Here is an 11,110-nt window from a genome sequence, read left to right as displayed (position 1 = left end):
CCTGGAACTCCCAGAGATCTGCCTGCCTCTGGCTTCAAAGTGCTGGGAGTAAAGGTGTGTGCCACCAACTCCGGGCGAATGTGAAGCCCTTTTGCATGACATTAGTGCCCTTAGAAAGAGACTGCAGACAGCTAGTTTTCCTCTTCTGTGTGAAGGCACAGCAAAAAGAATGCTATCTGTTGATCCATACCACCATGATCTTAGATTCTCTTCTCTGGAACTATGAGAGATACATTGCTCTTGTTTGCAAGCCAATCAGTTGCGAGCATTTTGTTCTGTGTGGCTCAGACTGAAGACAGTTTTGTGGATTGCATTTTGACATTAGTCATGTTCATATTTCTGTGTTCCCTTTATCAAAACTTCCTACCACTGATTTCTTCAGTATTACCTCACCTGGCAGCATATGTGAAGAAGTTCAATGATTAGGATTTCTTGACCACTTTACATCGACGGTGAACAATTTCATATAGTCCCATGCACCTTGGGAATAATTTTGTTAATCTTAATGTTTTTTTCCTGATTTCTTCTGTTCCTGTTTGACTCACTTGATAAAGATAACTTATACTTACTGGAAAAAATGCAGGCTATAAGCTTGCTGTCATTGTGGTGTGTACTGGTTCTGCAATTTTGTGGACTAAACAAAAGAGGAATCGTGTATTTTTAGGAATCTAGCTGTCACATTTAACTTCTTTTCCTCTCATTACATCATTATCTGTGAAGGTTTATTTCTCTTGCTTTCAAATGTACAGACATAAAATGGGAGAAGAAAATAAACTTGAGAGTCTCCTCTAGTTATCTGCCTCATTCCTTTTATTTCATCATTGTTAAGAGCCCAGGTACAGTTTGTGCTCCAGGTTCTTTTACTCCTTTTCCTGACTGCTTAAGAGGAATAACTGTCTTTATCTTACTTATATGGAGCCAATATAGATATTTGCTTAACTTTCCTTAGGAAATTTTAGATTTATGTGCATACATGTTTTGTCTGCATGTGTATGTATGTGTATTGTGTGTGTGCCTGGTTCCTGCAGAGATCAGAAGAATCAAACTCCTGTCCTCTGCAAGAGCAAGTGTTTTTGACTATTGCCATACTGCAGCCCCTGTTGCTTGATTTCATAGAGGTGCTTAAGTTTATATTTCTGTTTAATATTCTATTCTTTACCCCCCCTTTTTTAAAGATTTATTTATTTATTATATGTAAGTACACTGTAGCTGTCTTCAGACACTCCAGAAGAGGGTGCCAGATCTTGTTACAGATGGTTGTGAGTCACCATGTGGTTGCTGGGATTTGAACTCCGGACCTTCGGAAGAGCAGTTGGGTGCTCTTACCTGCTGAGCCATCTCACCAGCCCCTCTTTACCCCTTTTGATTATTGTCTTTTTTTTTGTGTGTAGTTCTGTTACCAATGTCATCATTCCTGCCAATGATAAGATAGATCATGTGCATCCCCCCCCCTTTTTTTTTTTCCAGAAAGCTTTTTGGAATGTCTGAGAGTGTAAAGGCTCAGGGTTTAGTAGAAGTTAAGGAATTTGCATTACCTTTAGATTTATTACTTTCTGGGCTCCTATCAATTCCCAGTTTTTCTCTCCCTCCTATCTTGAAGTTGTCTATGATACATTTCCTTTATATCTACCAATTTTCTTAAGATTCTCCTTTCTTGAGTCCACCCTGCATGCAGCTGAGAATAATTTCCCCTAAACTTCCAAATCCATGCTCCTGAAAGCTCAATAAGAGAGTTTGGGTCTGGCCTTTGTACCCTCCACTCCACCACTAACCTTTGCACTCACCACTGTGCCAAGCAACATGGATTGAAACTGTGCTCAATAAATGTTTGAATAATCAACACTTTGAATAACCCCAGTAGTCTGCAGGATAAAGTCTGCTTTCTGATACTCAAACTTTTTCATATTACATATGCTTCTTTGACTTTACCCCTTACTCTGAGGCATCATGAGACTTCAGCTTCCTTGTTGATAATGTTCTTCCTTTTCCTTCCATTTTAAAATGTACTCAGACACCCTTGTCCATACCAGGCTCTGTTCAGATCTCATGGTAATGAGTAAAATAAACCTGTGAGGCAGTGTTGGTGCACGCCTTTAATTCCAGCATCGGAGGGGCCGTGCAGAGGCAGGTGGATCTCCTGAGTTGGAGCAAGTTCCTGGACAGCCAGGGCTACACAGAAACCCTGTTTTGAAAAACTAAAACCAAGACAAAGTCCTTGTAGGGGCTGTCATTTGAGCGGAGGGCGTAGTAAACAGTTTCTGGTGTTGGGTATGAGAATAGAAAGGAACAAAGTTAGGTAAGGAGAGGGGGCCTGTTATATGGCTGCCACTCGAGTGGTCAGAGACTTGGTACTTGGGCACCAGAGTGAGAAGGTGTTCTGGATTGAAGAAACTCAAGATCCTAAGTGGGTTGGGTAGGGCGTACCTGCTTGGCATGTTACAAGATTCCCTGAGATCTGTCTTTAAACCTATATAGCAATAATCAAAGTTTTCAAGTTTTTAAAAACTCAGCTGGGCCTCACATCAAAGGAGAGGCACTATTGAGCACATTTTCAGCCCCCAATTCCCACAGTAGGAAAAATGTTACACATGGTGGACATTTGTACTCGTTACTATGTTTTTGTGCATATGTGTACATGTATGCAACTGTTGTATGCTTAAATTTTTAAAAGAATACTGGCTCTAACTCACTAGAATGATGTGTCATGGTTCATGAAAAATTGAAATCTGATACATATCTGTTTGTCTTTCTGTTGCTGTGAAGAAGTGCCATGACTATAGCAACTTTTTTTTTCAAGAAGTATTTATTTATTTTGTGTATATGAGTACACTGTAGCTATCTCCAAATACACCAGAAGAGGGCATCAGATCCATTACAGATGGTTGTGAGCCACCATGTGGTTGCTGGGAATTGAACTCAGGATCTCTGAAAGAGCAGTCAGTGCTCTTAACCGCAGAGCCATCTCTCCACTCCTGTAGCAACTCTTATAAAGGAAAGTAATTGGGGCTGGCTTACAGTTCTGAGATTTTAGTTCATTATCATCTTGATGGGGAACATGGTGGCCTGTAGGTGGACATGATGTTGGAGAAAGAGCTGAAAATTCTACATCTGGAACGGCAGGCAGCAGGAAGAAGTGAGCTACTGTGCCTGGCTTAAGCATCTGAAACTTCAAAACCCACACTCCTTGACATCTAACAAAGTCACATGTCCTAATTCTTTTAAATCCTATGAGCCTAGTGTGTCCATTTCTATTCAAACCACCACACTATTTAAATGCAGATTTTTTTAAAAGTCTGAACTATAGACTGATTTTTGTTACTGTTCATCCCCTTCCCTTCCTCTCCCCCCCCCCCCCCCTTCCCCTCTCCCCCTATCTCCTCTCCTCCAGAAACAAAATCCCTGCCTTGTCTTCCTTTTATGATGAACTGTGATGTGGAAGTGTAAGTCACATAACCCTTCCCCCCCCCCCCCCGTTGCTTTGGCCATAGTGCAGAGCAGATCTCTTCTTACAGTGCTAACCTTAACAGTTGTACCATCTTTTCTAGCACATGCCTTGACTGTATAACATTAAACTTTACAATGGTCCATTTCTTTCCAAACCATAATTCTGTTCCACATATTCCTTTTCATTGTAAACCTGTATAACTTGTTAACCATGGCACAGACGCAACACTGTGCAGACTTGATGTTTTCTATGTCCGAGAAATTAGTTCATTACTTTTTCATTAGCATTAGGCAAGTTCTTAGGACATGAACAAACAGCCATGTTTTTGCCAACATTTTTTTTTCTTGCCTCTTGCACAGTTGGTAGTATTGTTCCCTTCAAGACCTGTTGAACTGGGCCAGCTTAGACTGTGCTGCCTTCAGAACTACTGTCTTCCAGGTTTTTCTGAGAGTGGCTCTTTAAACATTTGATTACAGCATTTAGATGCTTTTCTAGTCCAAAGTTCCAGTCGTCCACATTCCTCAAAAACATTCCTCAAAAAAATGTAAAAAGGAGTGTGTGTGTGTATGTGTGAGAGAGGGAGAGAGAGAGAGAGAGAGAGAGAGAGGAGAGAGAACAAGCATGGTCAGGTTCTTCATAGCTACAGTCCACTCTTGGTACCAACCAACTTCTGTATTACTAGTATGTTTCTATAACAAAACATCATGGCCAAGGCTTATAGATAAATCTAAGTTTATAAAAGAAAGAGTTTATTTGGAGTGGAATCCTGGCTCCTTTAAATCACATTTGCAACAGTTTTCATTTGTTTCTTTTTAGGAGCAGAAAGTTCTTTTTAAAATTTATTATTTGGGTTTTTTAAGATATAATCTTGAAATAGGACCTCTCTAAAGAGCCCTGGCTGTCCTGGAGTTCCCTATGAAGACCAGACTGGTCTTGAACTGACACAGATCCACCTGCCTTTTCATCCCAAATTCTAGTGTCAAAGTATTTGGCACCCACCTCGCCTAACTCTGAGCAGAAAGTTGTTTCAGTTGAGTTGGGTGTGAGCTTTCCCTGAGGGCGCTGCTCCTTTTGCTCAGATCAGGCCTCGTCTTAATCTGCTATTTTTATCAGCACAAGTCTGGGCTCTAACATTGAATTTCCTCATTTTTTTTCCCCTTTTCAAATTGTACATTTTTGTATTCCTTTTTGTTCTATTTGCTCCTTTTCATTGTAGACCTGCCTAAGAATGATTACTAATGACCATGGCACATAGTCAACACCAAGGCTGGGCATGAAACAAATCCTGTCATGAGAAAACCAAACCCAAACCAAACCAAACCAACCAAACAAACAAAAACGGGAAATTTCCACTAAAGAAATAGTTCATGACTTTTATTGGCAGCAAACATGTGCAGCAGCATCCACATGAATTTAGAGTCATGAAGGATACATGAGTTAAAGGAGTTGTGGAATCTACCTGTGTCCCTCCATGGAGAGCCTGAGAGGCTGTGTGATACATGGATTGTTTTGGGTTCTCCAAGATGCCAGAGCCATGAAATATCTGCTAAAAAAGCACTGCATACAGGGAATGGAGCATGCCCAGTAGAAGTGTGTTTCAGGCAGAAAAGGTAGAATAACAGAGCCATCTAAAAGCCCTCTGATACCAGACTTGAAGCTATGGGATCTGGAGTTTTCCCTGCTGGCTTTCTTGCTTGCTTGGTCTAGTATTTCCTAAAGAAGAGAGAGGGTCCCTGAGCAGGAGCATGCACTCTAGAGCACCACTGGTTTGCATTGCTTTGCAGTAGAGAAAAAAGATGAGCATTTCCCCCAGATTCCCAGGGACAAGGCACATCCTTCTTCAAAAGCGTAACAGGTAGTAAGAAGGACTCTTCAACTGAAATATGGTGTCAGGTCCTAGTTCCTGGAACAGGGTTACCTGAGACAGGTGTTGCTCCACTTTCTGTGTTATCATAGGATGTTTGGCCTTGAGATCTGAGCTTTGGGATCAAGGTTATGGTTATAGGAGTGGAGACCTTGTAGATAAATTGGTTCTTATACAGTGGTAATGTGGAGTTCACATTGGCACAATGATACTTTTTTTGCTATTTTAATTTCTTTGAGATGGCCCTGTGGCTGGCTTTGAACTTAGTCATCTTGACTTACCTTCTCCATTGTTGGGATTACAGAGGTTTGTCACTGTGCCTAGCTATTTCTTGAATGGTTGACCCTTCCAGTATCTTCAAACTAATCTCACTTCAGTCTCCCTCTCTACCTCCCCTGCATACCCGACTCTCATGTTCCAGCTCACCTCATTTACCTCACACACATGTACTGTCAGGATTATGTTTATCACATCTCAGTCTCTCCGGCTTCCTTCTTTGCATTGGGCTCACCTGGGTAATGTATGTGTGTATGTGTGTATGTGTGTAAAATTCTGGTTTTCCCATGTAAGTCAACACAGGTTCTTGTGTAGACTACTGGGGAGTATTGCTTAGCCTACATTTTGTAATTTATGCTTATATACAGTGTGACTGAAAAACTTACTAATTTTGCTTTTCTCTGAGAAATTGTGCCTCTTTTTAATATTTTACTTAGCCACCTTATATCCATTGTCATGTTCCCCACACTCTTCCATTGAAAGTTTCAGTCCCTTCACAGGCTTACAGGCCAGTGTTGGAGGCCACCTTCCTGCGACCCCTGTCCTAATGCTCCAGTGGGATTTGCTTTCCATAGCTGGCACAGCTGTTGCCTTGAGTTCATCAGCCTTTTGAGTCCCTTTCCATTGTATTTATTTTGGGTTCTTATTTTCCAGGCTATCCATTGGAAACCATTAGCTTTATTTTAAATAATTTTTGAAACAAAATCTTGCTGTGTAGCCTTGAATGCCGTGAAGTTCACTATGTAGCCCAGACAAGCTTTGAACTCCTGGTGACTTTTTTTTTTTCCTGCCTCAGCTCACTACTGTGTTTACTTCAAAATGGCTAAGGGAAAAGAGAGATTTGGGAGTGGGTGGGCAGGGATAGAGAGGGGGGAGAGAGGAGAGAGAATATGAATGAGTGTGTGTGTGTGTGAGAGAGAGAGAGGGAGAGAGAGAGAGAGAGAGAGAGAGAGAGAGAGAGAGAGAGAGAGAGAGATGGTGGGTTGAACAGCAGGGCCTCTATCTCCAAATTTCATCTCCAGCTCTTATTTTGTTTTTAAGATATATGTGGGTTGGATAAATAAATGGTAGCACATATAGCTAGCATTCAGAAGCCTGAGGTAGGAGGGTCTTGAATATGAGGCCAGCCTTGCAACTTAGAAGACTTTTTCAGAAAAGAAAGTGGGGGCATAGATATCATTTTTCTCTTGTAAAAAAATTACATAGGGAAGAGAGACAACACCCAAATCCTTAGATGACATATTGCCTTCTACTTCAAAAGCTTCTCTGTGTTCTCTTAAAGTAGAAAACAAGAAGTTAAAGATACAGAACTTCAGTTGAAAACGAGTGTACTTAATCCTTTTATCCTTCCTCTCTTGTATGTTGGTGACAGTAGTGAGAAGTGACAAGATTCTGAGGACTGTATTATTAGTGAATATCTTTTATATTTTATGTGTAAGAGCCTTTTCCTGCACGTATGTGTATGTGTGCACCAAATGTGTGCAGTGACCATGGAGGCCAGAGGAAGGCACTAGGTCCCTTGGAACTATAATTACTGTGAACTCCTTCCTATGCAGGTGCTAGGTACTGACCCAGGCCCTCTGCAAGGGTGACTGTGGTCTTAACTACTGAGCCAGCTCTCAGCCCTTGAAGGGATTTTCTCATGCGATGTTGACAATCAAATACTTATTGATTGCCAAGAATATTTCATACATACAGCTATATACATGTTAATAATTTTATATCTTTCCTCTATTTAAAACAAATGCTTTCAACATTTAACATTATGTATTAAAAGTTTTAAAGCTTACCTGTAACCTAGTTTTTTTTTTTTTGTTTTTTTTTTTGGTTTTGGTTTTTTGAAACAGGGTTTCTCTGTATAGCCCTGCCTGGCTGTCCTGGAACTCTGTAGACCAGGCTGGCCTCGAACTCAGAAATCTGCCTGCCTCTGCCTTGTGAGTGCTGGGATTAAAGGCGTGCGCCACCACGCCCGGCTTGTAACCTAGTTTTGATGTAAAGATTTTTTTAAAAAAGATTTATTTTATGTATGTGAGTATACTGTAGCTGTCTTCAGACACACCAGAAGAGGGCATTGGTTGGTTGTGAGCCACCGTGTGTTTGTTGGGGATTGAACTCAGGACCTGTGGAAGAGCAGTCAATGCTCCCAACCCCTGAGCCATCTCTCCAGCCCTGATGTAGAGATTTTTAATAGAAGTGTTTTTAGTTGCATGAGTAATATGTGTTCCTTGCACAAAACTTACAGAATAATGGAAAATTTTGTATTTTTTCATTATCATGCTTTATTGTTTTGAGTTCTTTTTCTGTGAAGTTTTTACATAGTTCATTTTATGTTGTATACAGTTTAGAGTCTTGATTCTTAATACATACTACATATTATATGTAAATGTTTTAAAATAAAAGTATTGAAGATGTCATTTCAGTTTGTATGCGTGTATAGCTGTTGTTCCTGTAGCCACTAGATGGCACTCTGCCTGTATTATTCTTGTGACCGCAAGTAGCTCTTGAGAAGTGAAGTTTCTAGGTGGATCTTAGGTTTTAATTTAAGGAAAGCAATGGTTCATGCTAGACCGTGATAAGCATTTTATAAACAGTAAATGAATTTAAGGTGGAACATACTGTAATGGGTATTTTTATAGTCTCAAGGAGAAAGGGAGTATTAAACTAAGTGATGTAACATGCCACAGACAGTAGTAGGTATATTGGCAGGCAATAAAATTTACTAATTTTTCTTCAAATGGAGAAATCAAATGATGAGCCCTATATTTTAATTGCTAATCCTTATTTTATTAGTACCATTTTTTTCCCCTGAGGATTTAACATGTAGATAAACAGTCTGAATGAACTGAAAACGTGACCCATTAGGTATATGTGTATATGGTACATGTGTGTATGTACATTTACACATATATGAGTACACATGCATGCGTGCATATAAAGGCCAGGGGTTGAAATTGAGTGTCTTCAGTTGCTCGCCATTTTATTTATTGGAGGCATGGTCTCTCATTGAACTCAGAGCACTATGAATTTGGCTAGCCTTATCTCCACCTTGTAGGCAGGCACCAGGCTCTCCCATCCACCTGGTGTTATGGGTCCTGGGCATCTGAGCTGTGGTCCTCATGTTTCACAGCAGCCCTCCTACCTGCTGACCAGCTCCCAGACTCTTGGGCATTTTCATTGTCTGGATGCAACTGAATTTCTCCTAGTTAGAATTCATTGTGTTTTCAGGTGAGCATAGAAAAATGTTTGCTACATTTTGATATTTTTCATTATTTAAAGTTTTTAAAAATTTTTGTCTGGACAAGAAAATGAGAGTATCTTTGATTTTGATGTTAATCTCATGTATTTTCTTCCTGTTAGATCCATTTGTATCTTTTAAAGTGTTTAATTCCTTCTCATAAGTTGAAATGAATACTGTTTTGGTGCTGGAGCGATGATGTCTAAGCGGTTAAGAGTATATATTGACCCAGTGCAGGACCATTTCAGATTGTCCCCATTGTGAGACTTTTTAGTATTTCTGACAGGACCATTATTATATGTTAGAACCTTCCTCACCGTTTAATATCTCCAGTGCTTCCCTGGGTGAACAAAGGTCCTGTAGGGACAATGTTGATACTTTTGAGACCCACTGACTTCTTAGTGTAGTGACTTGAATCTGTTATATTGTTTATGGTTTAAAAAAAATCACAATAGCTTCAGTGCCAGGGTCTTAAATACGGTAGGTTTGGAATAACTGAGACATGGGGAAGCTCTGGGAGTATATTTACTCAAATGTCCCATGGTAGTGCCTCTAAGTAGGTCATCAAGTGTGCTCTGCATTATCCTTCATTTTCTTCCACTCCTGTTTAGTAAGGCAGGCATGTGGGACCTTCTTCAGGGTTGTATTTACTTATTTGGCAGCTGTGCAGTGTAATCTGGTCCATAAAAATTACAGAAACTATAAACTGAAAATTTATCTACTTCAACCTCACGGTTGCTGAGAGTAATCTGTGTGCTAACACACCTGATTATATTTTGTTCTTTATGTTTTGATATTTAAAGTATGCCTATCGGCTGAGCATCACATAGATTTTGTTATATAGCTTTAGACTAATTAAATAGTTGCTTTTTGTGGTGTTAGGTTCTCTGTCTCTCATCTGGTTTTTTTGTTTTGTTTTGTTGTTTGTTTCCCCCCCCCCCCACAGGGTTTCTCTGTGTAGCCCTGGCTATCCTGGAACTCACTTTGTAGACCAGGCTGGCCTCGAACTCAGAAATCCGCCTGCCTCTGCCTCCCGAGTGCTGGGATTAAAGGCGTGCGCCACCACTGCCCAACTAGATTATTTAGTCTTTAATGGAAAATTACTGCTTAAGGTTCCTTTGCCTTTGGTGCTGGTTACAGATGGTTTCTAGGACGGGCCCTGATCAGAGATCAGAAGTTTAGTGTGTTTGCAGAGATTAAAGATCTCGTGTTACCGAGAAAATGGGAGAGAGGGAAGAGGGAGAAAACCCCAGAAGGACAAAGGTAAAAGAAATGTTGCACGTGTCACATGCAAACAAACAAAACACACAAAGAAAAACCTGTATAAACTCTACAACTGCTTATATCAACTTTCTCATTTGTCACCACAGGGGACAGAATGAACTCTTACTGTTACACATGGAATAGCACTTACGAAATCCCATCTGTGTGCCCACCTGGTGTTCATGGCTTTCTGTGGTTCTTCCTGTGTGGGGCGTGCATGCTCTCACATTACAGAATCTACTAAAACATGACAATTTGGTGTAGTTCTTTCCAGAAGTTAGACTTTCTTATGGTTTTCTTCTAACATTTCTTCCAAGTATGTAGCATGTTTTATTCCTTCTTGGAAGAGATAATCTTTCCAAGGTCTTTCTCATAGGCTCTTCTTGAGTGACAGCTCTTCACATGAGTTGCTGCTCTGGTCTATCTCCTTCATGACTTTAACCTTGTGAATGCACTGCATTTCTTTTTTTGACAAATTTGAATCCCAGCTGTAACTTTTTCTTACTAAATCTCAAAAAGATGCCATGTTTTCACTTTCCCACAGCCCTACAGTCTTCCCTGTTTTTCTTTTATACAGTATCATAGGTTAAGCTTCTGACAGGAAGGCTTTCTGGACTTGAAACTTTCTTTTTTCTTAGAATGACTGTCTCTGAAACCTGAGCACCTCAAGCCTTTGCTCACCTATAGAGTCCTGCCGTGGCCTTTCCTGACATATACATCTGAGTGTCCTCTCTGCCGCCCTCTGCCTCCTTCCTCCCTGACTGGGACATTAGTCTTTAGAGACAAGTTTTTTTAAAGACACACCAGAAGAGAGTATCAGATCCCATTACAGATGGTTGTGAGCCACCATGCGGTTGCTGGGAATTGAACTCAGGAGCCCTGGAAGAGCTGAGCCATCTCTCCAGCCCTTTAGAGAATTCTTTTTTTTTTTTTTTTTTTTTTTTTTTTTTTTTAAAGATTTATTTATTTATTATATGTAAGTACACTGTAGCTGTTTTATGCTCTTCTTAACTCCTTCACATCACCA

The 11,110-nt window shown here is 40.3% G+C and overlaps 1 protein-coding gene across 7 annotated transcripts in view; it reads left to right on the top strand.

Annotated features, from left to right (window-relative positions):
* Gabpb1 (GA binding protein transcription factor subunit beta 1) overlaps window positions 1-11,110 on the top strand; it is a 48,646-nt gene that overhangs the window by 5,324 nt on the left and 32,212 nt on the right. For 2 of the 7 annotated variants that reach the window (XM_029536252.1, XM_029536251.1), the window contains exon 1: window positions 8,713-8,810. The exons of the other annotated variants lie outside the window; for them this stretch is intronic. The gene's annotated coding sequence lies outside the window, so the exon portion shown is untranslated. Of the gene's footprint in view, window positions 1-8,712; window positions 8,811-11,110 lie in introns of those variants that run through there. 7 annotated transcript variants of the gene reach the window in all.

This window comes from Mus pahari, chromosome 3 (genome assembly GCF_900095145.1).
Source record: "Mus pahari chromosome 3, PAHARI_EIJ_v1.1, whole genome shotgun sequence".
Lineage (NCBI taxonomy): Eukaryota > Metazoa > Chordata > Mammalia > Rodentia > Muridae > Mus > Mus pahari.
The sequence above is the reverse complement of the archived record's forward strand: the minus strand, read 5'-3'. Positions and strand labels throughout refer to the sequence as shown.